Source organism: Meriones unguiculatus, chromosome 4 (genome assembly GCF_030254825.1).
Source record: "Meriones unguiculatus strain TT.TT164.6M chromosome 4, Bangor_MerUng_6.1, whole genome shotgun sequence".
Classification (NCBI taxonomy): Eukaryota; Metazoa; Chordata; class Mammalia; order Rodentia; family Muridae; genus Meriones; species Meriones unguiculatus.
In genome coordinates this window covers 102,260,045-102,282,528 of record NC_083352.1, presented here as the reverse complement: position 1 = coordinate 102,282,528, position 22,484 = coordinate 102,260,045, and the positions used below count along the sequence as shown (strand labels likewise).

Below are 22,484 nucleotides of genomic sequence, written 5' to 3'. Positions count from 1 at the left end.
TGGCCCTTATTACTCAGGGGCACACAGAGTGCTTTCCAGAGAGGACTTCAAGTTTTTCTGTATTGAGGAGGGAGGGAGCTTACAAATGCATCCAGGCATCAAGACCTGGAGGTAGAACCAGGGAGACATTTTGGGAAGATAGGTACCACCCCTGGGTCTTCCCAGGAGTGGTCTGTACATGGCAAGGACAGAATGAAGGACAGTCTGGATCATGAAGGCTGAAGGTCATGGGGATTTAGTAGGGGGATCTGCAGAGCCTTAGCATGATGGGCAGTGGTGAAGAAATAACTCCTGACCTGGGGGGTAGCTGGGAGACACTAGTGAAGACCGTGGTGGAAAAGTACCCTGGAGCTGAGGCTATTGCTGTGGCTTAGGATCCAGGACAGAGAGGGAGAGTGAGGTAACCCTGGGCAGGGGGTCTGTGTTCTCAGCCTGTTGAGCTTAGGCCTCAGCAGGAGCCAGTGGCTGCTCTACAGCAGGTCTTGGTGTGGTCTGCACAGTCTCACCCAGGGAGAAACTTAACATCTGGGGCAGATTTCTTAAGATACAGCAGAACTTGACCCCTGATCCATCCACCCACCCACCCACTCACCCACTCACCCATCCATCCATCCATCCATCCATCCATCCATCCATCCATCCGTCTGTTCATCTATCCATCCATTTACTTATCTATCACCAACCTATCCATCCATCTGTCCATTCACCCACCCACCAATCCATCCAACCATTTGTTCATCTATCCTCCCACCTACCCATTCATTTATCCATCCACCTACCACTCTCCCACCAACTCACTCAACCACCCATCCATCCACCCACCCATCTGGCAATCCATCCATTATCCACCCATCCAGTTATTTATTCATCCATCTACCTACCCACTTATCCATTCATCCATCCATGTACACACCATCCATCCATCCACCCATCTATCCATCTGTCTACTGGCCTGTATCCCCCTTATCATTGCCTATGGGATCCATTTAGATAGAAAAGCAGTCTAGGCACCACATGGGATAAGGAGCTCACCAGCTCTCCTTGCTCTTGTGTCCCTCATTGCCGGTAGGGCCATCTTGTGGTGAGTAAAAATCAGAGTGCTTTCTGACTGTCCTCAAGGATGACAGGTGATGGGGTGGGGGCTGCAGGAGGGACTCACTTTTTCACCTCCAACACTCACCTCAACCCTGTTTCCATTCCTCCAAAACAGAAGAGGCTGTGGCTCCAGGGTGCTTTGAAGCCTGGCCTACCAGTTGCTTTAGGTCTTCTTCCAGGATGTTGGTATGTTCTCTACAGGGGACATTTAGTGCCTTATGCAAAAGTTGATTTTGAGCCCCAACCACTTAGCTTGGGAAGTGGGAGGATTCAGAGCTCTTCCTGGCCTCAGACTTAGGGAGTCAACCTGGATCGTAGGATCTGTCCTCTACCCAGCCTGTAGCTCCTTATCTGACCTGGAGCTGCTGAGGTCTGGCTAGGGGCTAAATTGTTATCCCTTGGGCTGGGTGTCCCGAAGCATCCTGCATCTGCTGATAGTTGAGCTGTCACCGTACTGAATTGGGCATCCATTGCAGGAGACAGATTGCTCTCTGCTGACACTGTGGCAGTGAAATATGCCTTTTCTTACGAGCTGCCAGGGAGGTTTTCCCTCTGCCGTTAAGGGTGTGTGTGTGTGTGTTTATGCCTGTGGATATACTATGCCTGGCAGTGACAGCCTTCCAGGTGCAGTGGGGCTATGGGCTTTTGAGGCATGATGATGATGCCTCATGCTCATGTGTTTTCCACTTACCACTCTGCTCCATAGACCACACTGGCACAAACAAGCTTTCCCCACCAGAGATGCTTCATGGCATGAGTGTATACCACGAATTCCAGGGTGGTGGTTAGTTGACACTGGGCAGTGCTACAGTCTCCACCGTCTGTCAGGACTCCTAGTGCTCATGGGTCTCCTAAAAGCTCTTGGAAGTCCTGAACACAGGCCAAGCATGCCAAGTGGATACCCACCAGGGACCCCACTTTTAGCAGCAGCATCAGGTCCCTGATAGGCTTCCAGGCTTGTGACCTTGCACCTACACCTGCTTCCACTCCTGGCTTTTGTTGACCACCTGGCCATCCTGGACAGAGCCACAGATGGTATAGTGCGGACATTGGCAGAGTGAAATCATGGATCTGCATGGAGCCAGGTTATCTCCCCACTGTCTTGGCTTGCTTATGGAGCCAGTACCCACACCCAAGCCAGGCCCAGGCTAGGTCAGCACAGAAAATTGGTCCATAGGCATAGCCACAGGACAAGGGAAGGAGTACCCTGAGGTCATCATCAAGTCAGTCTTTTTCCTTGACAGGTACCCCCCCCCCCCCTGCTGCCCAGAAACCTTCTTTGAACATATCTTCCTGCCTGGCTCCCTTGGAATTCAGCATGGGCATGCTGGGTATTGCTGGTGAGGACCCAAGAGCACAGGAAAGCTGATGCTACCATGTGTGCGGGCTGTGGAGAGTCTCAGGGCAGGGTCCTTGTGGACCTCTGGCTCTGCTCATTGGGAGGGCTCCCTGAAAAGTCACAGGGCAGAGTGGCCTATGATGCTGGAACATATGGCCAAACACTTGGTGCTTGAATGCCTAGTTACTTTCTTATAGGCTGGAAGTGGAAGCCTAATGTCAGCTGACTCCCCCTGTAGGCTTCAGGAGAGTCTATGCCCATCGATTTCCAGCTTCTAGACCATGCAGCTTTCCGTTTCTGATTCCTTCCTCCACCCAAAGCCAGTAGCGAAGTGTACTCCCATATCTCTAGCTATCCTTCTCCTGTAAGGATGATCCAGGACCATCTCTAATTCCTCAGATTAACCCCTTCTGCTGAAACATAACATAACAGTGGTTATGTTTCTCCTTACTATGACTACATACCTGGAAAGGGGTTATTGAAGGAAGGGCTTCTGTTGGCTCATAGTCTGAGGATGCAGTCCATCCTGTGAGGAGGAGTGGTGGCAGAAGAGGGAGGCTGATCACACTGCATCTGAGGTCAGGACCCAGAGAGAAATGAGTATTGCTCCTCAGCTCACTTTTTCCTTTTTACTCAGCACATGGGCCTCAAGCCCACAGGATGGTGCTGCCCACACTCAGGGTGGGCCTTTCTACCTCAATTAAACCTCTTTAGAAATGCTCTTACAGATATGCTCAGAGGTACGTTTCTGTAGTGATTCTAAATCCTACAAGTTGACAGGGAAGCTTGACCATCACACACAGAGGCATGGCCTGAGGTTCTGGAGCATTCTTGAGGAGAGGAGAGCAATCTTCTGTCCGTTTCGCAGCATGTTCCGGCTCTAGACAGGACTGAGTTGGGAAAATGGGGTTTGCATATAGGATCATGGGGAATGTCCCCAAGAACACTATCAATAGGCCCTCGAAGATACAGGTACTCATGCCCAGGCCTGGGCATTCCTGAACCCAGGGATGGAAGTCAGCAGGGAGAGAGGGTAGGCAAGGCCTTGAGCTAGGTTTGTCTATTTTTCAACTGAGGAGAAATTCATGTAAGATAAAGGCACCAAGCTGGGGGCAACATTCATACCTGTAATCCTAGCACTCCAGAGGTGGAGACGGGAGTAAGAAGTTCAAGGTCATCCTCAGCTACACAGTTAGCTTGCTGGCAGCCCCAGCTGCATGAGAACCCTGTCTCAAAAGGAAAACAGAACAAACAAAGATAAAAGGAACCATTTTGAAGAGAGACAGTACCTATGGCACCCAACATTGTGCAACTGTTACCTCTGACTTCCTCTAGAATATCTTGTCATCTGCAGGAGACCTGCATCCTGTGGGCAACCCCTCCTGCCTATCCCCGGGCTTTTCTATTCTAGGAGTTTCACATTCAGCACTCTCACGGTGCGTGGCTCCTTACGTTGGCTCCATGTCATATTTTCAAGAGTCGTGGCATGTAGCAATGCTTTGGCGTTTATGACCAAATAATATTCCATCCTGTCATTCTGTCATGTTTTGTTCCCTGGTCATCGGTGGATATGGGTTGTTCTGTTTGTGCTGTGGATGGTGCTGCAGATACCTGTTAGACATGTGCCTAGGAGAGCAGTAGCCTGGACTTACTAAGATCTTACTATTGAAGAAGCTGTCTATTTCCTGAAGTGGCTTCACTCGTGTGGAATGGTCAGGTTGGAGTGAAGAATTGGGGTTGGATGGGAGCAGTGTCTCCTCCGTCCTGTTTCCTGAGGAAGAAATAAGTGTCCACCATTCTTGAGAGCTGTGTGTTCATGGGTACCAGGACAAGACGGGTTTGACACTGCTTAGTCTCAGTGTCAGTGGATTTTGGGCAAGAACGATCAGGTACAACCAACTCCTGCTCCTGGGTGGAGGACAGGGGTGGCTTGTCCAGGCTTGGTGGCTGGCCCCTGCTGAGGTACAAAATCCATGAAAATTCTGGTCCCGAGAACTCACTGGATGGAACATAGAGGATCTCAGTGGCTTTGCCTCATTGTGGGTGACCAAAGGTTCCCCAGATATAGGCTAGTCTCTGTAAGAACCCCTCACAGCTGTGGGGAAGCGTCTGCTACATCTGACTGAGATGAACCATCCTGGGCCCTGTGCTGCTCCCCTCACATGATACCCATCCAAACTCACAGAAACAGGATTCTGGCCAGAGAACGCAGCCCCACCATGCCCTAGTCGTCTTGTGATCAATGTTTCAGTCAGTTGATTTGATTAGGTCATTCATCCATCCATCCATCCATCCATCATTCATTCATTTAATTCTTCAAGCCAATAAACAGGTATTGAGAGACTCAGAGGTGAGTGTGTTGGGGATGACTGTTCTGGAGTACTTCCCAGCCACCCACGTCATCATGGGCACAATTCATTTATTTGCTTATTTATTTATTTTGGGGCTGAGTCTTGCTTTGTAGCTCCTGCTGGCTTGGGATTCAGCATAGCCCAGGCTGGCCTCAAACTCTTGGCAACTCCACCCCCTGGATGCTGAGATTATAGGTTTGCTCTGCCATGCCAAATCACACATGCAGTATTGAGGGGACCTAAGGTAACATGGTGGTCCTAGATGAACTTCTCCTTGCCTTCTGTGAGGAGTTGCCTGGCCCCCTTACATGTGGACAGCGAGGTCCCAAGAGTCCAGAAGCTGGACCCAGGGCTTCCCTTTGCAAGAGTTTATCATTTGGCTGTGTCCTGGGGCGGGGGGAGGATTTGGGGCAGTTTGCTCACTATACCTTCTCTGGGAGCCTATGGCCTGTGAGCCCTGGCACACTGGGTACATTCTGCAGCTCTGTACCCACCCCAGCTTAGCCAGCAATGGGGTCCTCCTTTCTGCTTCTCCCTGTTTGGTTGTGACCCAGGTCACAGCCAGCCTGTGTGGTGACTTCATTTCTCTCTTGTGTGGTACAGCTCTCTCATCTGTGTGATATGGCTTCACCTCTCTCTTGCCTCTGAAGACCGGACTTGGTTAGTGTCCTTTCCTGTAGGGCGACCAAGAGCCTGGGAGTGAAGCTGAAGGGGTGCCCTTACCTCACCGGCTGGGAGGTGGCCTGAGTGGAGGCAGGCTGTTCACAGGTGTCTCCTTGGAAGATGTAAATAATCACACTCCCGAATACTGGCCAGTACAGAGAGGACACTTCCTAAATACAGGAGGAAGGAGGTTTGTGAGCGGATTCCAAACCAGAAGGAAGCCTTTGGATGCCCGTGCTCTGTGCAGAGCGTTGCCAGTAGGAGCCCTCACGCCCACTGTGGGGCCTGCTTCAGGCCCTTCGCCAATAGTTCCCAAGTCATCTCAATTGTTTGTTGTCATTGTACTTCGCAGTAGCGGGGTGGTAGAGACTTGCTCAATGTCACGCTGCTGGAAGGGAGTAGTTGGCCAGTCCCCAGGCTGCTAGACTCTGAGTCCCTGCCCAGTGGGGCCATGTTCCCAAGCTATGTCTTTTATATAACCCCAGGTGGGAGCCAGAATGGAGCCATTGCCAGTTATTCACTTTTGTGGGTATGGGATCTTCTAGCTACACACCCTTGATGTCAGGGTCTGGAGGCGGTAGGAGTGACAAGTGAGTTGACCTTGTCTGCTGCTCAAGGTGACCTGCAATTCTCATTACCTGGGGTTGGCTTAGGACCCTCAGGAAAGCTGGTGACTCTCTTGCCACTTGACCAAACCCTACTTCTGAGCAAAAATGCATCGCTCTGGAGACACTGAGGCCCTGGGCCAGCTGGGCCTTCAGGGGACGAAAGCCAGGGAGGCACCCATCTTCCACCCGCCCTGGACCCAGCTCCCTGGAGTAACTCCAGTCTCCCCAGGGCACTCTGAGGAATGGGCTGGTGTGGCCTCAGAGAGAGGCCAGTGCCCACTGGGGAGGAGGCACCTCTGTACTGGGCCTAGCTAAAAATAGCAGGGGGATTCGGACAGGGACAGCCGGTGGCAGGCTGGTCAGGGAGGGGTTGGAAGGGGGACGGGGCAGCCCAGGACCGCTGTCAATGGTGCCGGGGCTCCCACCCTGCTCCCTGCTGCCTGGCCAGCCTCGGCCCAGCTGACAGGCTATTTTTTCCCCTGCTTGACTAAATATGGTCAGGGCGCACAGCCCGAGGGGGGCCACTTGGCTGGGCCGCGTGTTTGGGATGTTTGGCGGGGTATATAAGAACTGCCAAGGTGAGGTCGCTCCTGATCCAAGGGCCCCTTGCCCCACCAGCGTCGGGTCAGGCCATCCGGGCTCTGCCCTCCCCTCCCCCTGCATGCATGAATCTTGGCCTGTGGGGCTGCGTGCATGTGTGAGCGTGCATACCCGCGGGGCCTTTCTCTTTTTCCCTTTTGTTCTGCTCTGACCTCTACCTGGTACCGCCAGGGCTGAGGGTGCAGGAGCTTCCTGCAGCTTTGGCCGGGCAAGGTGTGCAGCTGGGCTCTGCCTCCTTAACTCTGCATCAGCGCTCTCTCTCTCTCTCTCTCTCTCTCTCTCTCTCTCTCTCTCTCTCTCTCTCTCTCTCTCCTCTCTCTTCTTCTCTCCCCTCCCTTCCCTTCCCCTCCCCTCCCCTCTCCCTCTTCCTCCTTCTCTCTCAAGATTTCCCTGCTGCTAAGTCTGCGCTGCTGCAGGAGGGCTGGGGGAAGGGCAGGGGTGCGGAGTCGGGGTGCCTGGTGTCTTCTTTCTCTCTCTGCCCCCACCCCCCCACCAAGTGCGGACGCAACGGGAGCTCCGGCCCGCCCCCACCCCTGCATTTGCGATTGGCTCCGGGAGGAGGTGGCTGCCGCTGCCGCTGCTGCAGCATCTCCCGGGGAGCCGCGACCCTGCGCCCGCCGCCACTGCTGCCGCGGTCACCAGCCCAGCCCGAGGGGCGCCCAGGGCTCCCTGGTGAGTCCCTCTCAGCTGGCTGCTTCCGCTGCCCACCAGCTAGGAAAGCCCCTGAAAACTTATCGGCAGTGGTGGGGGTGTGCCCTCCGGTGAGGTGGGTGCTGTGGGTGCTGGTGCCGCGTGGCTCCAAGGGGTGCCTGGAGTTTTCTCTTGGCTCCCGGCATCATCCACATTTGGAAAACTGCAGAGCCAGCAGCCGGCAGGGCTGGGAGGGTTGAGAGGGCGCGTCCAACCGGGATGCAGGAACTTTGACATACGGCTTTTTGCAAGAAAGCAGCGCCCCTGGATGCTTGGTGGAGGGCAGGGTGGATGGCGCCCGCTGTTCTTGGGGGTTGGCACGGAAGCTGAGGAAATACATTAACCAGCTGAGTGCAATAGCAGAGATTGTGGCCAAACTTACCTTGGAACTTGCCGCCACGACTATCAGTGCCTTGGGGGTCGGGGATTCCTGAGGAGCGCTGACAAGGCTGTCGTGGGCTGGGACTCTGGATTTCTGAAGCTCTCCCAGCCCTGCCAGGATCAGAGGGGTGCTGTGTCAGGCATCCAGGGGCTGGAGCTGGGTTTGGGGTTAGGGCCGAGCTAGTGTTCGCAGTGGAAGGACTCTGGATGAGGCCCCGCCCCAGACGCCAGTTCTACTTGCCATGGGGGTCTGCTTGGAGGTGGCTGATACTACTTTTCTGTCAAGGTGGGAAACTTTCTGAGTAGTCACTCTTATTCATTTCTGAATGAGCAGCTCCTGAAAATGTGGGCTCAGACTGAGTTGACTTCTGATCTTCTGGTCTCCCCCCCAACTTTCTGTTTGACATATAGACACCATCATACGGACACCTGGGAGGTGGGGCACAGGGCTAAGATATCTGTTCTCAGAGTTCTCAGGGAGCCTAAGTGGGAGCCAGGGTCAGCGGCCAGGGGCACCCCCAGAAGCTGGAAGCTGAGCCTGCTGTACTGGCTGCCCTTTTTATCCTTGGCTCTGTGGAAATGAAAAATTAGCGCCACGTGGAAAATGGGCACAGTTACTGTCCCTTGCCAGGCAGCTCATTCTTGCTGTGTGAGGGTGCTTCTGAGCACCCCAGTCCTCTCTCCATTCTGCCTGACTGCAGCTGTCACAACCAGGGGACCTCTGCATGCTGCAGGCTCTGCAGAGACAGGGCCCTCCCAGCAGCTGGTTAGTCTGGGTGCTCTCTGGGGTATTTCCTCACAGGCACGGGGCTGGTCAGGTCATGCCAGAGACAGACATCATCCTGCTGACAAGGAAGAACTGCGTTCTTTCAGGCACTGGGACGGCCCTGCAGCCCCACACCAGAACCGACCCCAGCCAGACCCTCTGTGTTTGCACCAGCCCAGCTCCTCCTGCAGTGGGTATCTTCCGCCCTCTCTGTAGGTAGACACCAGCAGGGACACCTGTTCCAGGGTTCGAGCACCTTACCCGCAGGCTCACCTTGGGTGATGGTGAGCCCCTAGCATGTGAGTCTCTTCCTCCTCCTCCTCCTCCTTCTCCTCTTCTATTCTCCCCCTCCCTTTTTTCCTTCTCCTTCTCTCCCTCAGTCTGAGAATGGCCTCCTTTCCCACTCTTGAGGATCTGACCTCCAAGTCCTGCCCATCTTTCTGCTTTTCAGATTTTCCTTCTATCTCACTCTGGGTGTGGAAGTTAGTAGAGGGCAGAAGGGAGCCTCCACTTTACTTCCAGAGAGATCTCAAACTCAAGAGGAGAAACAAAATACAACTAAGTTTCCCAAGCATTTCCCTTGTACTTTTAAATTTTACCTATACCTTCCTCAGAAGTTGGTGCGGCAGGGATTGTCAAGCCCGGGAGGGAAGCCCCTTTGTTTAGCTACAAACTACCACTGATCATGGACTGACAGAAGCTGGATGGACCAGGTGAGGGACAAGCCCTTCAGGGATGACCTCTGAAATTTTCACGTGGACTGGTTCCTCACCATCATCTCAGGTGGCTATGCTGCGTGGCAGGGATGGAGGCAGCTCAGCCTGGTGATCACAGGTCACCGGGAGGATACAGAAGAGTGGAGGGGACCCAAGAAGGAGGTGGGCAGAGTAGAAAGACTCCTCACTGGCTGGGCATCAGCTCTCAGGCCAGTTCAGGCCGAGCCCTGAATTGCTGGCCATGAGCAGGTCACCTCCTAGTAGCTCCTAGACACACTGTGGGGATGTGGAATTTCAAGATCACCATCTTTCTCCTTCACTTCAAAGAAAGAGGCACTGAGGCCTCCTCTCAGGGACTCTCATTTTGGGAAAGAGAATTCATCAGGGTCCTTCCAGGGAAGCCATCATCTGCCCAGGTAAGCCCCCTTGATTCATTTCTGGAGACTCCAGAAATTGCTTGTCCTCATCTGTCCTGAGGGAGCAGGGCTGTTCAGATCCCAGGAAAATGATGTGTCTGGTCCTTGGTGTAGGGTGCTGGGTACCTGATGGCCCGCGGGTGGAGCTGCTCCTGAGGTCTGTCTCCACACCCCATCCTCTCTGTCCTTGGTGGTGACAAGGTGGGCAGGAAGGAGAGGGGAGATGTTGTCAGAGGTCGCGTGCTGCTTCTCAGACTCCGGGATGTGACTTCTCTCCGTTGGGCAGAGTGGGAGAGAACTCCCGTCTTTTTCCGTGGAGGGGAAAACAAGCAACGGTTGGGGAGAAAAGGATTCTCCAGACTTTCCAGCATGCCCTGTCTGGTTCCAATCTCCTTTACCAAGTGTGCACATGTGCGAGAGACCGAGACACGGGCAGAGAGGGTTTGGAGTTGGGAGAGGTGAACACAGAAGAGTCAGTGGGGGTGGGGAGCGGGTTCTGACCTGGCATGGGCAACTTTAACATTTAGAACTTGGTGGGAATTCTTCCTCTTTTTTTTTTTTTAAACACCAAATGGGGTCAGCCTGTGGTGGGCCACTTCTAGGGGCCGCATTCCTGGGCACACTGAACTACCTGCTTGGGACACATACTTCTTTATATGCCCATATGGACCTGCTAAGCTATGGAATGTAAAGAAGTATGTATTTCAGGCTAGGAACTCTCTCGCCAGACTGAGGGGTGGCCCATGTCCCGTGGATGGCTGCTCAGAGTGGGAGATGGACAGGCCTTGGGAGGCCACTGGAAGGGGACTGGCTGTGTCCCTGTCGGCATTGTTCTGCCACTTTGCCTGTGTCAGCAGGTGGAAGTGCTGTCAGACATTAAATATTCAGTGTGCTGACTGCGGCAGAGGGAGGCGGCCCTCTGGCAGGCCTGGGGTCCCGAGTGGGGCCAGCGGGGCTGGGGGTGTGGGAGCTTGGCTTGGGAATGGAGTTGCAGTGGGCCCTGCTGTGCCCTGAAGGAGGGCTCTCCAGCAGAAAGGGTGTGGGGAGTGGGGCAGGAGCTGCTCAGGCCACCGGGAGAGGCAGCAAGTTCTGAAAGGCTGTGCTCTGCAGGGGGGAATGTGCAAAGAGGGGAGAGACTTTGGTAGCCAGCCACGTGGCCAAAGCTTTTGAGGGATGAGTCTCTCGTCTGGTCCCTGGGTCACAGGGCATGTTGGCGGGAGGAGGGGAGAGGGGGGAAGGTGGACAGCTCTGTGCGGAGACAATTCTTTACCTGTATGTGCGCACTGACAGTCTCAGCTCGACTCACCTGGTGATCTGGTATCCATGATGATTAGGATAAAGGGAGCCGAGGGTATGAATCTGTCCTAGCCTGGGTGGAGGAGTTGGCCCTGGGGCCCATTCTGGAACCCTGGGCCCAGTAGCCAAACCCAGGGGCCTAGGCTATTTCATCTTCCCGACTCTACAGGCCCATTCTATCCCAGCTTCCCCCGTCAGAGTCTCAGCATTATTCCATTCCACTTTCTCACCAAATTGAACCTGAAGCCTTTTTGTTGGGAAGACTAGCCAAATTTCTACTGACCAGTCCACGTGTGACCTAGGAGTCCTGTCCTGCCTGCTTTGCTAACAGCTGGTCTGGCCAGAAAAAAAGGGCTGGGTTGACAACTTTGGGTCCCAGGAGAGGAAGAAAGGGTCTTCCAAGCCCTCCCCACAGACCTAGTCCCTGTTCAGGTAGATGCAGGGCAAAGGGCTCTGGGTGTAGCAGGAGGCCGGCTGTCTGTCACTGGTATCTGCCTGGCTTCATTTCTGGGCCTCCGAGTAGAGGCTGTCTGCGACCTGGCTGGAGTCAGCATTCCCACATAAGGCGTCTCCTCCACGGGCTTGGGGGGCTCTTTCTCATAAGCATGTGAGAGTGTGGATGCTGTTGTCAGTTGGCCCTCTCAGCTGTGTGTGGCAGGTGCCCTCTTATGTCCTGCACTCTGACCTTTGGCAGGAGTGCGACTGGGAGGAGCGGCAGGCCCCCCTCTGTCAGCTCCAAGTGTTGGGGCTTGGGCAGCCAGGAGATCTAAGCAGCTGAGTCCAAGCTGAGGATCCCCATACCAAGTGCCAGGACAGAGCTGAGCTCACAGGTGGCTTCTATCCTGGGTGTTCTTGGGGTGACTGTCATTGAGGGGGCTAGAGGTCTCCACAGTCAAGGGTTCATTTCCAAGTTTTGAGTCTTCCTTCTGGAAGCTGCATTCTCTCCCGATGTCTGCGTCCATGTGTGCGGAGGGTGTGGCAATGAGAAGGCAGCCTTGTCCTTGGCACTACCTGCTCTTTGGTCATTGGCCCCAGAGTGGTCAGTGCTTCATAACCCCGGAAGGTCATCTAGGCTCTACTTGATTCCAGCTCCGGCCACAGGGAGGTAAACAGCCGGTGTGTGGCCGCTGAAGCTGCCAGAGGCCACGGGCACACCACTGTCTTCCGCTAGATACGTCTGTCATACATTAAAGCTTTATTGCAGGATGTGGTGTTTAAATAAAAGCCTTAGTGTTTTGGAATTAGGTTTGACTGAGCAGTAAAACTAGAGAGTTTGCAGGGAGCGAGCCTCAGCCTCCTTGGTTATAAATCACCTCAGTGCTTTCTACCCGCTGAATTGAAAATGAGTACCCTCGGACACCTCCCTGCAGGTGTGGCCCCCATCCCCGGCATATATGATGGTGATTCCATGGTGACACTTGTGAAGGTGTGTGGTTGTTACATCCGGTGCAGGAGTTTTCACAGGACGGACTGGAGAGCGACTCCAAACCATCATGCTATGCAGTTGGGCCAAGATGGCCTTCTTTGGTGTCTTTGAATTTTCACATGGGATGGAGAGGTGAGATGGGTAGGTTGGGACAGAGATTCTCACATGGATGTTCCTACTTTGGATGCCATTCCAGACATGTAGCCAAAGGCTGGGCTTCAAAGAGATTCAAAGAGATTAAGATTAAGCCCAGATGAGGCTCATCTGGAGCAAAGGGGACACCTCACCACCTGGGACTTGCCTAGCAGGTTGGAGACTCAAAAGAGTATGCAGCTGTGGGAAGGCTTGGACTCCTTTTTCTGAGTTCACTAGAACAGGGATGCACCACCTGGAGCTCTTCAGCTTCCAGAATGTGCTGGAGACATTTGTGCCAGGAACAGAGGTCGTGGGGCCTGAACTTTGCTGAGAGAGCAGAGGGTTAAAGCATCATGGTTCCCCTAGGTTCAGGGGTCCCAGGACTGAACTGAGATTTAGGACTGAACAGTCTGAAGGCTGGATTGAGCCACACGAGTGTCTAAGTGAGAGTGTGCATACGTGTGTGAGTGTGTGCACGTGTCACCAAATATCTCTTTTTTTTCCTTTCCTTTTTTTTTTTTTTCAGCCAAGTGGCCATGTAAACTGTGCTAACCTCTCTAAAGGGGGGTGGGGGTCTGATAGTGACTCCAGCTAAATAAATACTGCCATCCTCGAGTGCGATAAAGCGTTTTATGGCACAAGCACTTCAGAGTGTGTGCTGGCCTGGTGAAGCCCTAGCAGGGTTCCTCAGCAATCTCAATCAGAACTGTTGACCTCATGTGAAGAGTGGCACTGAGGAATAAACGCTAGTGAGCATGGTTAGAGTGACTGCAGGGTGGGTCTTTTAGCTGCCGTAGTCCAAGTCAATCCAAGTGAACATTGTTAGAACTGCATCTCACACCCACACCGAAGGGAAGGGACCTGAGTAATCTTTAGGATCAGGGCCACCGGGGCACGATGACAAAGATGCTGGCGAGGAGGAGGGAGGGAGGTGTGCACGATCGAGTTAATCGCTGCCACCTTAGCAGAAAGGGTAGCCAGCCTTCTGCAAGGCTTTGTGCTGACTCAGCAGCCATGCACTTCTGTTTGCAGAAGGTCTCACTCTGCAGTACAGTGCTGCTCCCTGCTTGATGTCCATGGCCACGGCATCCTCCTTGGGGATGGGGGTGTGTAACTCGATTGCGGTGTGGGCCAGTAGAAGTAGGCTGTAGGGTGAGAACACCTGGCTTTATAAAGAACCGCTCCCTGGCCACTCAGCCCCAGCGTCCTGGGTGCATCACACTTGGAAAGGGGCAGCTGTGGCTTTCAGGCAGGGAAGGGAGCAAAGGGGGTGGGTACAAGCAGTTCTCAGATGTTCTGCTGGCTGCTCCTTCCTGGGCTCAGGACCTGGCCAAGTAAAGTTTGGGTTTGGAAGGCTCTGTAAGGAGGCTGCTGGCTATCCCGTGAGGGAGGTGTTCTCAGCACTCCCAGTTCAAGGCTGGCTGTGACCCTGGGAAGATCGGTGCTGCTCAGTGAGTGGGAGGGGCAGCAGCTACAGCAGCTGGAACGGTACAGGCTGCTGAAGAGCTGCTGCTGGTTGCTGCAGTGCAGCCGCAGCTGCAGGCACATGCAGGGCTGTGCGTCTCAAGGGCAGAGATGAGAGGCCATCTACAACAGATCTTCAGATCTGCAGGCAGGGTGGGTTTTCCGTGAAGTGGCCATAGTAACAGATGTGACGTTGGCTGACATTGGCTGGTGTCTCCAGGGTTCCAGAAGTCTCCTGAGGCTCCGGGGTAGGTCTGCTACCCTCTAGGTGGGACAGCCCCACACTTTACAACTGTGGGTGATGGGAAGGGACAAAGGCAGTGGCACAGAGGCCTCCCAGGCCTGCCCTGTCCACCTGGAGAGAGGACAGCGAAGAGGCCCTAATGTTGATGTGCTGGGTGTTCCCCGGCCAGGAGGGCCCCCCCCAAAGTGGTTGAAAATCCAGCGTCCCCTTCCCTGAGGCCAAGCCAGGAGCGGGGGTAGGAACGGTGACTCCTCAGTGGTGCTGGGCAGACATGTGGGCAGGTGCATGAGTGCATGTGGGATAGACTCAGGAGAAATGGGACAGTGAGCTAGAGTATTTTTAACTGCAAGAAGGGGAGAGGGCAGCTGTCCTGGAGCCCGTCATGGGGGTTTCGTGGGGACATTGTGAGGCTGAAGGACATCCAGGGCAGATGTGCCACCTGGACCCCGTCCTCCTGGCAGCCCCATGTGCCCTCAGTCATGCCCAGATATGGCCACAGGGCTGTGTGTGTCTCCCCAGTCTTGTCCATGTCATGGCTGGTATAAATAGCCGGCATTCTCAGCTGTCCTGTTGGAGAGGGCTGCACTTGGGTGACTCGGGGCTGTAGAGGCCCAGGAGTGCCCCCTTGAGCCCTGTTGCCCCCTAAGTGGCCCCAGTCAGCAGCTGTAGCCTGGGTGTGGCTCTGAGCTCTGCGTTAGGTATTTCTCCTCATGTGCCCCTTTCTAGGCAGTTGAGTCCAGGTGGGATCTGCTGGCTTCCTCTCCTCGCTTCTCAAGGGCACAGTGCAGTTTCCGCTCACTGAATGAGGGCAGAAGAGGAAGAGTCCCAGTTCTTGGAGCTGGTTCAGGGGACGTCCTGGTCCTACTACCTTGGACTCAGTCCTGTGGCAGGCCCAAGTTGCTGTAAGGGTGTCCTGAGAGCCCTGCTTTGAGGTCTCCACAGATCACATTCTGAAGTTCCCCTTCCGAAACTTGGCTCACTTTTGCCTCAGCAAGTGAATTTCTAATGGCACGATTCACGTCGCGAGACCATGCCTGCATGAGGGGTAAAACATTCATCTGGTTCCCCTCAAATGCAGGGTGCACTCTCACGCTCTGGATCCTGGGAGACCTCCCCAATCCATAGGGAGAGTGAGAACATGACAGAGGTTAGAGAACAGTGGGCATTGTTGTGTGTTTCCTGGGCCTTCCATGGTGTCCCATGGAACACCTCAGCTGCATGTCTGAATTCCAGGCTCTGAGCTCTGGTAGCTGCAGGGTCTCTCTCTCTCTGCAGGAAGATGGGTACAGTACATACATGGGACCCACCTGCCCTACCCACTGCAGGAGCGTTAGCTGGGCTCTCTGTTGACAAGCCATACTTTTTCTCATCTTGGGACATATCAGTCCTTTAGGACAGAAATTCTCCCTAACCTCCAGGTTCCAGGACTGAGTTCTTATCCAGTTTTTTCTTTAAATAGAATCAGTGATTATGACAGCCCTATCTTTGAGATAATAAGGCACACACACACACACACACACACACACACACACACACACACACAGTCTTTTGATTTTTGCAAAGAACAGCAAAACAATTCTGTGTCCCCTCCCACCCCTGCCTCCTCTGCCTGCCCCCCGTTCTGCCGGTCTATTTCAGGTGAAATTTATCTCCAGAAAGGGTCTCATCAATTTGCCATGCTCCTTTGTTGACAAGTTTATTAAAAACCCAAGCAACTCTGTATTAAACTTTTATCAGTGTTGAGAAAAAAAAAATACGTTTTTTGAACAGACAGAAAAGTTATAGATTTGGGCTGAATGGGGCTTGGTGGTATTTGGCTGAGTCAGCAGCGCTGATACAAAGAAATGGTGCTGTTTGTGGGGTAAGAGTTCCTCTTGCTTTTTAATTATGGCTTTTTTTTTTTTTTAGATTGCCCCATGGGACTTGGTACCCTCAAACAGAACTTCCAGAAAGTTCCCGAGCAGCATCCCTGGCCAGGGTCACTCACACCACTGGGCTGTCTGTAATTCTTTACTATCTATTTTAATGATGAGCCACGATATACAGTTAAATATTAATTTTGTGGTGAATCAGCTTGCTAGTGGGCAATATTGTCGTGTAGAGAAATATTAGATTATTGGTGCTTAAATTTTACAAGCTCCACAGAGAGAAAACACAGAAAGCACCAAGCAGGAGTTGGTGGCATTCTCTTGAGGTGGGAGTGGGGACAGGGCAGGGACAGGGCGGGGACAGGAACCTGCCATTGGCTAGGGTGCTACCCCCTCCTAGTCCAACTGGTGGTGCTGGTGTGGGAGGCTGCAGGGTCCCCCAGCCAGGCCCCTAGGTCCTTGTGAGAGCTCTGGCTACAGGTACAGCTGAACCCACTCTGTACCTCCCCTATGGCTAGCTACACGTGTGGCTAGGCACTGGCTGTCCCTGAGCAGAAGTGTCTGGTATTGTGATTTCATGCAGGATCATCCTGCCGACGGTGTTAGGGCAAGTGGCACATACCCCTGGGGGTGGCTCTGCATTTCTCCCTGATATTCCTGACATCCTGAGGTGAAGCTGAAGGTGCTAGATGAAGGGCCACCCTCTCACTGTCCTTGTTGGCCATATAGCCAGCGGTCACCTGTGGAGCCATGACAGGTGTGGAAATGACTGGCCACACAGGGCTGGCCTTTAGGCACAAGCCCGTTAAACCCATTGATGCCCCCCCCCACTTTTCATGTTGGGAAATGAGCCCCAGAAAGCCCTAGTTCGGTCTAGTTTGGAGAGTTTTACTCCAGAGTCTCAGGTCATTTTCAGTCTCAAAGGTCAGACCTGGGATAGACAGCTGGGAATGACAATCGTAGTCCTGCTGAGGGTTTGCTAAGGCTTCTGATTCTCTGGGTTGCTGTGTTACCTCCAAGCAGGGTCTAGCAGGGATCTTGGGCCCTGAGCAGATACAGGAGGGCTTCCTGGTGAGGTGGCAGCTTTGCTCAGAACCTCAAGGGGCGAGGGCGAGGCCAGCCTGTGTGCCCGGAACTGCCAGCGTTGAGTGTGTGCCTGCAAGTGTTCCCTTCTTCATCTTTATCTTCACTGCTATTTACTCCAATTATAACTAATTGAGTATGTACTGCACTTTTATGGCATCTAATTTTCCATTGATTTTACCAGGGCTGCTGTGTTTTCAGCAGTGAATACCCATGTCTAGATCTGCCGCTGCTTGAAAATGCTGAGTATACTTCTCCCTTGCAGGATGACTCCATCAGCAGATGTTTTTAAACCTTTTAAACTGTTCCGTCTGCAAAATGCAAAATGCAAAAACAAACCCAAGCAAGTAAACAAACAAACAAGAGCCAGTAGTACCTACAGTCCCAATCCATTCAGTTTGGAAGCCTATTAAAGAGGGGATTCCCAGAGAAGCCATGCACGTAGGTTCCAGACAAACCTCACTGTGACTGGGTCACCAGTCCCAGGTATCTCTCTGCCAGGCGTGGCAGAAGGGCCACCATGCTCCCGCCGGCTGGCTTGTCTTCTCGCATGGGCAGCGGTGCACTGTGGCAGAGGTGCTCTTTACTATGATGGGGCCAGCCTCTCATGCCATGTGTATGGGAGGGCAGGGTAGCTGAACAAAGGTGACAGTGTGGGAGTTGGCAGGACATCTTGGGATTTAGAAGTTCTGGGGTGAAGTAAATGCCCGGGTCTAGGAGAAGGTGAGTCTTGTGGAGAAGTCGTGGGTCCTTGAGGTTTTGTAGCTGTGTGTTATGAGCATCTTTTTTGTTGTTGTTGTTGTTCCAAAAGAAAATAATACCCACAAAGAGTTCAGGGAGATCAGTTCATTTTGGGGAGAAATTTCTTCACTCTGGTGACATTCAGACAGAAATAAAAGGCTTCACAGGGGAACGTCAGCTCTATCTTCTTGTGACCCTGCTTCTTGGCAGAATGAAATTGTGCCCAAAGGTTGGACATGTGAAGTTGCGCTGGAGTGGGATTTGGGCTTGACACATCAGGGTAACAGTACCTGTGGCTCTCTTCCTGGGTCTCTCTTCAGGGCAACAGTACCTGTGGCTCTCTTCCTGGGTCTCCAGCGCGGTAGCTAAGGGCTCAGGGTCCGATTCAGGGCTGCTTCTACCTCTTGTCAAATCTTCCACTTCATCAGCTGTATTGACAGCATAAGGGGATGGGTGTGGCCAGGACCCTTCAGGGTTTGAAACATTTTCATTTGGTTCTGGAGGGGCAGGCTGGGAGCCTGGTGCCTGCCCTGTACATGAACAAAAAGAGGGGAGTCATGTGTGAAGCCAAAGGCTGGTGGCTGGAAGACCCTCTCTATCTGTGTGGGCTGAAAGGCAGAACCTACCCCTGTGACTCCAGGGGACATCAAGACATCCCTGGGTTGCTCTTTCTAGGGATGGTTATGTGGCAGAGATGCTTGGAGAAGGCCACAGCACACACAAGCTAGAGTGAGCCTGGTGGAGGCTGAGGTTGTGGGGTTACCCAACAGTTCTTGGATGGGTGGTATTCCCTGAGGGGACAGACAGACAGACAGACAGACAGTCAGACACACACACACACACACACACACACACACACACACAGAGAGAGAGAGAGAGAGAGAGAGAGAGAGAGAGAGAGAGAGAGAGGACATCATGTTCCTTGTGCCGCTGAGGACATTCTCACCTCATGTTCTTGTTCCCAGTGAATGGGTGTCATTGGACACTAGTTTTCTTAAGGGGAATGTGACCTTCTGAGTCACTGAGTGAGAACTGTGAAGTGAGAGGTTGGTAGGGCTAGAGGACAAGAGCATGGACACTGGGCCTCTTCTGGCCTGTCACCTCTCATGCCGCATAAACCAGTCTGCTCTGGAATATTCCAGTTTCTGCCAACCCAAAGCCATGTGTAGTGTCTGATCTATCCTTGCCCCCAAGGTCACTATAAGCCAGGCTGGGTGCCCAGTCACAGGGCCCATGGCTAGCTGAGAGAAACACAGCAAGAGCGCATCTGGGTGGTGCAGGAGGGTCAAGGGTGTAAACTGTGAAGACTTCAAGCCCCTATGTGAGTCCATGTGTCAGAGGCTTAGTGGTCTTGGCTACATTCCAGAAAGAAGTGACCAGATAGGGACACTGGGCAATTCTGGGGTGTATGTGAGTCCATAGCAAGTGAGAGACAGGTTGTGGGACCCAGCCAAGGGCATAAGAGCTAACAACTGCTTTCCCCCTTCCCAGTGAGGTGCTAGGGTACCATGCTGGGGCACAGAGGGGTTCTGAATGCACATGTGGCCCCTCACACCGAGTCTCTGCAGAACTCCAAAGCCCTTGAGTTTGCACGGGCTCTGGGAGCAGGGAGGGCCTGGGACAGGACACCAGCCTGACAGAGTCACCTTCTTCCTGGAGTCACTCCCCGCACTGGATCAGAAGCCAAATGCTTTGCTGAAGCTGGTAAAATGGAACCAAATCAGCTGTTGGATGGATTTGGTCCCCTTCAACCAGCTGTAGCTGCGCATTGATCACGCCGTCCAGTCCAGCCAGAGGACACAGCAAGAACTCATCAAAGGCTGCAGGGAGGCCTCAGCCATGGTCAGCTCCAAGGAAGCCAGGTCCTGTGCGTCACCTGGGTCCCTGAGTGGCCCTGGGTTGGAATCCGGGATCCTCTTGTCTCCACCACAGGCAAGTGGAGGAGGAAGCCGACACCTCCCCAAGCTGTGACTGACCCAGCCCAGGTCATTTGCCAGGTGGCTGTGAAAATAAATGTTCTTTTCACACCAGAGCTTTGCTTGAAAACTGAGTGCTGGGGCCTAGGCAGGTGGGGTTCGGGTACAAGAAACCTCTGATTTCCCCCTTAAGTCAGTTCCACCATAAGGCTGCTGCCCTGGGCCCTGGAAGGTATCATCCATTTTTCTGCTAATGACCTGAGGGATGAGTATCTTGCATTGGGGGTGGCTGAGCTGGTGGCCACTTTCCAGACTACATGGTGGTGCCTGGAGCTGCTGGGAAAAACCCTGCGAGGTGCCCCTGAACAGGAGCTCTGCTGTGGTTCTGCGGCACAGAGGCCACGTAAGAATTCTCGCAGGATCAGGGCCGCCCGCGTGCAGGATCAGGGCCGCCCGCGTGGAGGGGAGGTAGATCACCAACAGGTGCATCTGCAGTTAGCTGACGTGCAGACACTTGTGCCTCTGCTTGGACCCTCATGCGCGTGCAGCTCTTCTTCGGCAGGGCCCTACTCGAGACTGGGGCTTCTGAGCACTCACATTACTGCCCGGTGACCTCCAAATAATGTGCCTACCAGGAGTGAACCCCAACCCCTACCCAGAGTGGCAGGGATGGGGTTGTTCTGCTTAGGGACCCTGATGCTGCACAGAGCTGGCACCTCTCTTCGCATGTAAGTCTCTGTCCCTTACGGGGACAAGGGAGTAAGGCTGTATGAGGGGAAGGCAAGAAAGTGCAGCCAGTCTTTAGTGGGCTCTTGCATCCCTGAGTCCTTTATAGCTGGTAGTGAGGTTGGCAGCTTTCTGTATGATCTGCCTCAACCTGAAACCCCCAGGGGCACGCTGATGGAGGGCTGTCCTTGGTGAGGTGTTTTGCAAACTTCCACACAGTGAGTTGAGCTCAGTACTGCCGGAGAAGGGAGACTGGGAAGAACTCCACCCCCAAACAGAGGATCTGGTAGGAAAGCAAGGGTAGCTTTGGTCTGCTCTGCCTCCATTCCCATCCAAGAGCAGAGACTGGAATGGTTTTCAATGCCCTGTCAAATATCCCACCTGGGTGAGAACCAGGCCGCACCCACCACTGTGAGCACTGGGCCTCACCCACCTCAAACAGATACTGAGCCACACTGACCATAAGTACCAGACTACACTTCTATGGTCACTAGACCACACCCACTCTGAGCACTGGGCCCTACTGACATGAGTCCTGAGCCACATGCGTCACCACGCACACTGGGCTGTACCGGCAATGAGTGGGTCTCACCCACGCTGAATGCTGGGCCACACCCACCACTGAAATCAGATCAAAAGCTGCCCAGGCCAGATGCGTGTGAACACGCTTGGTCTTTAGCCCTTCGGTCTAAGCCTTGACGTGTAAGGCAGGGCTGTCACGTCCCTGACCACGCACCTCCTTCCTGGGCAACCAATCCGGTTTGGGGCCAAACATTTCCAGACAGGGCACATCTCCAGGACAGGTGCATACTGGGAACAGGGGCCCAACCTGGTCAAAGGCACATCTGGAGTCTAGGGACAGAGATGTGGACAGTGCCACCCTTTCCTGCCTCATCTATCTGACACCCACAGTGCTCTGACTCTTAGTGTCTAGGGCCAGCGTGTGTGCGAGGATCAGCAGCCATGCCAGGCTGGACCCATTAGGCGAGCATCCTGTGTTCAGAGAGGTGAGAAGCCCCTCAGGGGCACAGTCAGTCCCAAGCAGCTCAGAGTGGATTGGAATACCTGGTGTTGCCCATGGGCTGGCTCTTCCATGGGTGAGGAGAGACCCTTGGCCATGCCTGAGTCAGGCCCAGCTTTTTTTTGTTTTTGTTTTTTAATGCTTAGGGGAGTGCTATCTTCACTGTTTTGCTGAACAAGCAAATATCTCACTATGTGGGGGGCCTGGGGCATCTCACCATAGGGATTTCTGGAAAAGGGGTTCAGGCAGGAAGGGGATCCCATACTGGGAAGTAGATTGGCATTCCTTAATGCTCCAGGCTCTATCTTTTTTTCTCCCCATGGAGGGGATGAGAATATGGGTACTAAGGGAGGGTCTGAATGGCCAGTGCCATGGGTAATAGGGATCACAATCAGATGCAGCGATGACACTCTTGGACGGAGAGTTGACCCCAGTCTCAGCATTGCTGCAAGTCCTGGGCCAGCCTGGGATACCTCAGACCCTCATTCGGAAGTCAGATTCCAGGCCCTGGTGCCCCTTGAGTCTGACCCTACAGGACGGGAGCCCAAGAACATAAATTTTCACCAGTTGTGCTGGTGAGTCTTTCCAATCAGGGATTCTGACCTAGTTCGGCTCCAGCCTGCGGGAGCTGATACCAGGGTCTGGCTTGCCTTTGGCAGTGAGCTGTGCCACTCCAAGGCCTCTGCACAAGTGTGACATTGGTCTCACATGTGTGCTCCTAAAATCCTTGCTGGGGTGCTCAGGGTCCCTGCCACTGTCCATAGGTCTTTGACCTTGTCAGCTCTTCTCCTTTCCTTCTTGCCTTGGCTGGGACTGGCTCTCAAACTCCAAGGGACAGTGTGCAAGCTCTGTGGGCCCTATTCCAGGGTGAGTCCCTTCTTGGTCCTAGCCGTGTGCACCCATACGTGTGCGTGTGCATGCACCCACACAATCTGTGCG

At 53.7% G+C, this 22,484-nt stretch overlaps 2 long non-coding RNA genes across 2 annotated transcripts; one reads left to right on the top strand and one right to left on the bottom strand.

Moving 5' to 3' along the window:
- Positions 1-2,897: 2,897 nt before the first annotated feature.
- LOC132653515 (uncharacterized) lies at positions 2,898-6,925 on the bottom strand. The gene is made up of 4 exons (XR_009591246.1): positions 6,768-6,925; positions 5,509-5,618; positions 3,560-3,660; positions 2,898-3,007 (listed from the first exon to the last, which is right to left on the bottom strand). It is a non-coding gene; the product is annotated as an uncharacterized LOC132653515 (long non-coding RNA).
- On the top strand, positions 6,646-21,984 carry LOC110554012 (uncharacterized). Its single transcript, XR_002476746.2, has 5 exons — positions 6,646-7,328; positions 8,601-8,777; positions 9,537-9,625; positions 20,555-20,557; positions 21,871-21,984. It is a non-coding gene; the product is annotated as an uncharacterized LOC110554012 (long non-coding RNA).
- The last annotated feature ends 500 nt before the right edge of the window (positions 21,985-22,484 follow it).